Source organism: Chiloscyllium plagiosum, chromosome 34 (assembly GCF_004010195.1).
Source record: "Chiloscyllium plagiosum isolate BGI_BamShark_2017 chromosome 34, ASM401019v2, whole genome shotgun sequence".
Classification (NCBI taxonomy): domain Eukaryota; kingdom Metazoa; phylum Chordata; class Chondrichthyes; order Orectolobiformes; family Hemiscylliidae; genus Chiloscyllium; species Chiloscyllium plagiosum.
In genome coordinates, this window is record NC_057743.1 from 39,475,366 (window position 1) to 39,481,612 (window position 6,247).

Below are 6,247 nucleotides of genomic sequence, written 5' to 3' on the forward strand. Positions count from 1 at the left end.
CAAGCCACCAGGGCCAGGGGACTTATATGCCTATAGCCCCAATAATTTGTCTAATACTACTTTTCTAGTGATGTTGATGGCACTTAATTCCTCTTTGTATTTTTTAATATTAATGAGATGTCAAAAGAGTGATGCAAACAATCTGTTTATCTCCAATGCCATTTCCTTGTTCCCTGTAACTGTCTCCCCAGACTAATTTTCTAAGGGACCCATGTTCACACACACTTCCTTTTTAAATAATTGAAAGAGCTTTTATTATCAGTTTTTATATTCCTCTCTTGTGTACTCTTGTAGTTTACTTTTGCTCTCTTTATTATCTTTACAGTCGTCTTTTTCTGAATTCAGAATTTATCTCATGCTTTGGGACTTTCGCTGACTTTTGCCTCTTATATAATTTTTCTTTCAACTTAATACTCTCCTTTACTCCCTCGGTTACCCATGAATGGTTAGAATTTTTCCTTCTGACTGGGATATATTTTTATTGAGTCATGAATGCCATCCTTAAATATTTGCCACTGCTTGCTTACTGTCATTTATGCTAAACTATCCACCTGGTTCTCTTTAGCTAACTATCCTCATTTGATTGTCATGCCCTTTATTTAAGTTAAGCACAGTTGTTTCAGATCCAGATTTTTTGTTCTCAAATTGAATATAAAATCTATCATGTTACGATCAGAAATTCCTTGGGAATCTTTTACTCTAAAGCTATTTAAGACATCAGGTTTTCCAATTCCAATAAATATTTTGCTTCTTTCTTCCTTTGAATGAAAACAAATGTATGAAGACCACATATTGTTTATCTTTTGTAAAGAAATAACCCAGATCCACATTGTAACCTCATTCTCACACTCGTCAAACAGCTAATTTTCAGGAAACAAAGATGGGAAATCCTACTCTGAAACATTACATTTTTACTCAATCATCTTTTGCTACTAACATTATACACTAGAAGATAACTATTTAAAAAGAATCCAAGTCCACACTTTTAGAGAGAAGTTTATTTCAGTTAAATATGCTCCATAAAACCCACACTCCACTGATTACAAACACCTCCTATTTACACACCAAATCTTACCCAATTAACACTTAATATTTCCATTGCCTGATCTTTAACTCCATTAGGCCTCAGGCCTTCTTTCAGACCATTTAGATGATAACATTGTAGATCATTAGCCTTGTGATCTTAAACAAAAACAGAAATTACTGGAAAAACTCAGCAAGTTTGGCAGCAGTTTTGAGGAAGAATCACCCCACCCAAAACATTAATTCTGATTTCTCTCCACCGATGCTGAGCTTTTCTGGAAATTTCTGTTTTTGTTTCTGATTTACAGTATCCGCCGTTGTTTCAGTTTTTATTTAGCCTTGTGACCTTATTGTGCGGTGACAGAGTTAGACTGAGTGTGATGCAGTAGAGAGAAGATGGTGGCACCTAACCGTAGGATCATTGACTTTCTTCCTGCATTGCTGGACATTTTGTTTATTCAGAGAAATGGCATTAACTAAGGCTGCTATTTGGGTCGAGGTTTGGATGTATCCTATTCAGTTATGATCAGGCACCACATTGTGAAGGCATGTTCCTGCACTAAAGCATTTAAACTGGTGTATAGCTGGGTTTTAATTATGGCATCAATAGGGTGTAGGTTTGCTCGCTGCGCTGTAGGTTTGATATTCAGCCGTTTCATTACCTGGTTAGGTAACATCATCAGTGGCGACCTCCAAGTGAAGCGAAGCTGTTGTCTCCTGCTTTCTATTTATATGTTTGTCCTGGATGGGGTTCCTGGGGTTTGTGATGATGTCATTTCCTGTTCATTTTCTGAGAGGTTGATAGATGGCATTTAGATCCATTTTGAAAAATGTAGTGTTGGAAAAACACAGCAGGCCAGGCAGCATCTGAGGAGCAGGAGAATCGACATTTCGGGCATATGCCCTTCTTCAGGAATGAGGCTGGTGTGCCAAGCGGGCTGAGATAAAGGGTAGGGGGGGAGGGAATTTGGGGGAGGGGTGCTGGGAGTACCATAGGTGGAAGGAGGTGGATAGGCCGGAGAGTGGGTGGGGGCAGAGAGGTCAGGAAGAAGATTGCAGGTCAAGAAGGCGGTGCTGAATCTGGGGTTTGGAACTGAGATAAGGTGGGGGGAGGGGAAATAAGGAAGCTGGAGAAATCTACATTCATCCCATGTGGTTGGAGGGTTCCGAGGCGGAAGATGAGGCGCTCTTCCTCCAGGCGTCGTGTGGTCAGGATCTGGCAATGGAGGAGGCCAAGGACCTGCATGTCCTTGGCGGAATGGGAGGGGGAGTTAAAGTGTTCAACCACGGGGCGGTTGGGTTGGTTGGTGCGGGTGTCCCAGAGGTGTTCCCTGAAACGTTCCGCAAGTAGGCCGCCTGTCTCCCCAATGTAGAGGAGGCCACATCGGGTGCAACAGATACAGTAAATGATGTGTGTGGAGGCGCAGGTGAATTTGCGACGGATATGGAAGGATCCATTGGGGCCTTGGAGGTGTGGGCGCAAGTTTTGCACTTCTTGCAGTTGCAGGGGAAGGTGCCAGGAGAGGAGGTTGTAGTAAATTTACTACAAACCGACCGACTCCCACAGCTACCTAGATTACACCTCCTTCCACCCTGCCTCCTGTAAAAACACCATCCCATATTCCCAATTCCTTCGCTCCACTGCATCTGCTCCCAGGAGGACCAATTCCACTACCGAACAACCCAAATGGCCTCCTTCTTCAAAGACCGCAATTTCCCCTCCGACGTGGTCGACAATGCTCTCCACTGCGTCTCTTCCACTTCCTGTACCTCCGCCCTTGAACCCCGCCCCTCCAATCGTGACCAGGACAGAACCCCACTGGTCCTCACCTTCCACCCCACCAACCTCTGGATACATCGTATCATCCTCCATCAATTCCGCCACCTCCAAACAGACCCCACCACCAGGGATATATTTCCCTCCCCACCCCTATCAGCGTTCCACTCCCTCCATGACTCCCTCCATGACTCCCCCGTCAGGTCCACATCCCCCACCAACCCAACCTCCATTCCCGGCACCTTCCCCTGCAACTGCAAGAAGTGCAAAACTTGCGCCCTCACCTCCTTCCAAGGCCCCAATGGATCCTTCCATATCCGTCGCAAATTCACCTGCACCTCCACACACATCATTTACTGTATCCATTGTACCCGATGTGGTCTCCTCTACATTGGGGAGACAGGCCGCCTACTTGCGGAACGTTTCAGGGAACATCTCTGGGACACTCACACCAACCAACCCAACCGCCCCGTGGCTGAACACTAACTCCCCCTCCCACTCCGCCAAGGACATGCAGGTCCTTGGCCTCCTCCATTGCCAGACCCTGACCACACGACGCCTGGAGGAAGAGCGCCTCATCTTCCGCCTCGGGAACCCTCCAACCACACTGGATGAATGTAGATTTCTCCAGCTCCCTCATTTCCCCTCCCCCCACCTTATCTCAGTCCCAAACCCCGGATTCAGCACCGCCCTCTTGACCTGCAATCTTCTTCCCGACCTCTCTGCCCTCACCCCCTCTCCGGCCTATCACCCTCACCTCCTTCCACCTATCGTATTCCCAGCGCCCCTCCACCAAATTCCCTCCCCCTTACCCTTTATCTCAGCCCGCTTGGCACACCAGCCTCATTCCTGAAGAAGGGCTTATGCCCGAAACGTCGATTCTCCTGCTCCTCAGATGCTGCCTGGCCTGCTGTGTTTTTCCAGCACCATATTTTTCAACTCTGGTCTCCAGTATCTGCAGTCCTCACTTTTTCCTCTAGATCTATGTGTTTGTTTATGGTGTTGTGGTTGGAGTGCCAGGCCTCTAGGAATTCTCTGGCATGTCTTTGCTTAGCCTGTCCCAGGATAGATGTGTTGTCCCAGTAGAAATGGTTTTAATTATGGCATCAATAGGGTGTAGAGATGGAAATGTGTTGCTGGAAAAGCGCAGCAGGTCAGGCAGCATCTAGGGAACAGGAGAATCGACGTTTCGGGCATTAGCCCTTCTTCAGGAATGAGGAAAGTTGGTCCAGCAGGCTAAGATAAAAGATAGGGAGGAGGGACTTGGGGGAGGGGCGTCGGAAATGTGATAGGTGGAAAGAGGTCAAGGTGAGGGTGATAGGTCAGACTGGGGTGGGGGCGGAGAGGTCAGGAAGAAGATTGCAGATTAGGAAGGCGGTGCTGAATTTGATGGATTTGACTGAGACAGGCTGGGGGGAGGGGAAATGAGGAAACTGGTGAAATCCGAGTTCAGCAACACATTTCCATCTCTGATCTCCAGCATCTGCAGACCTCACTTTCTCATCAATAGGGTGTAGGTTTGATATCCAGACGTTTCATTATAGGCCTCTGGGACAACACCTCTATAAACAAACACATCAACCCCTCAGAAAACGAACAGGAAATGACATCACCACAAACCCCAGGCACCCCATCCAGGGCAAACATATAAATAGAAAGCGGGAGACAACAGCTTCGCTTCACTTGGAGGTCGCCACTGATGATGTTACCTAGCCAGGTAATGAAACGTCTGGATATCAAACCTACAGCTCAGCGAGCAAACCTACACCCTAAAATTCAACCTGAGCTACAAACCTTCACAAACCTTGTATGGCATCAATGTTGTGAATGCTGGAAGGTCCCAGCAGTGGTAAGCATTTCCATCTCTGTTCCCACATGAATGCATGAGAGGGGTATTATATGACCTGGATACACAGTGAATGAGGCGAACAGTCACAATGAGATGAGTCGTTGTAAGCTATGATGAGATACCTGCCATGAAACTCTCTGAAAAACACACAGCCTACAACTGTGAAAATTCAAACCTTTGTAACTCTTTGTGTTCAACAATCCTAGCTGTCGAGAGATGGTTCACGTTCCAATCAGTGCAGAAAAGCTGAACATACCGGCTGCAATCCCACTTGGAACAATACTGCTTGGTAGTCACTTGGGATGGATATCAAGTTATTGTGAAGAAGGTACAAAGTTTTATTCAGATACTCAGTTTGGAAGCACATTGGACAGGCTATTTGCTGGATCTATCCTTAGACAATTGTATTTGCATATTTATGTTGAATAAAAGTAATTATCATTTTTTCTTTCCATGTCTTTTCTTTGTCCATTTTTGTTAATTATTGCAGGTGATGTGTTTTTCCTACTGCCAGATTCTTTCAATCTCTCCAGATCCCAGATTTTTGTTTTAAATTCCTTCCCACTAACTTTCCAACTGCTACCATACAGAGGACCTTGTAGAAATTTTGGTGCATACATTTAAAATGGTGACTGCTTCAATGTTAATCCTAAATCTGGATGAGTATGGATTGGAAAATGTGTAATCGACCTGCAACTGGTATAAGCATTAATCTTAATCCCTCTGGTTCACAAAGTCCTCCGTACTGGACACTAAAAGCATGTGTTCTTCATGGTGACGCTTCCTTTTACAAAAGGAAAGGCTATGTGAAATTAAAGTTGATCACAATGCAAGGACAAGAATGATGGAGTTAACTAAAGAAATAAAGCTAAAAATCATAAGAGATAAGAACAATTGAATAATTTCCCAGGGCAACGAAACAAAAGATCACACAAAATCAAAACCCAGAGTTTTAGTTTTACACAATGTTCTTTTCATTGCTCTGCACACAAATAAAATAAACAGTAAGGAGTAGATGGATAATTTTAAAACTGATTTGACACTAAAGGAATGTAAGTAAGGGGTGGCCCAGCTCGTTGACAACCAACAAGAGAATGCATTCAGCATGGTGAAGATAACATTTCAGGCTTGGGCTGATAAATAGGGTCATAGAGTCATAGAGATGTACAGCATGGAAACAGACCCTTCGGTCCAACCCGTCCATGCCAACCAGATATCCCAACCCAAATATAGTCCCACCTGCCAGCACCTAGCCCATATCCCTCCAAACCCTTCCTATTCATATACCCATCCAAATGCCTCTTAAATGATGCAATTGTACCAGCCTCCACCACATCCTGTAGCAGCTCATTCCATACACGTACCACCCTCTGTGTGAAACCTATGCCCTCTAGTTCTGGACTCCCAGAACACAGGGAAAAGACTTTGTCTATTTATCCTATCCATGCCCCTCATAATTTTGTAAACCTCTATAAGGTCACCCCTCAGCCTCTGACGCTCCAGGGAAAACAGCCCCAGCCTGTTCAGCCTCTCCTTGTAGCTCAGATCCTCCAACCCTGGCAATATGTAAATCTTTTCTGAACCCTTTTAGGTTTCAC

General features: G+C 45.1%; 1 long non-coding RNA gene across 2 annotated transcripts in view; it reads left to right on the plus strand.

The window, feature by feature from the left end:
• The window catches only part of LOC122540450, a 123,328-nt gene that overhangs the window by 53,084 nt on the left and 63,997 nt on the right, over positions 1 to 6,247 (plus strand). The window contains exon 3 of one of the 2 annotated variants that reach the window (XR_006309309.1): positions 4,856 to 5,103. The exons of the other annotated variant lie outside the window; for it this stretch is intronic. This is a non-coding gene — a long non-coding RNA (uncharacterized LOC122540450). Of the gene's footprint in view, positions 1 to 4,855; positions 5,104 to 6,247 lie in introns of those variants that run through there. 2 annotated transcript variants of the gene reach the window in all.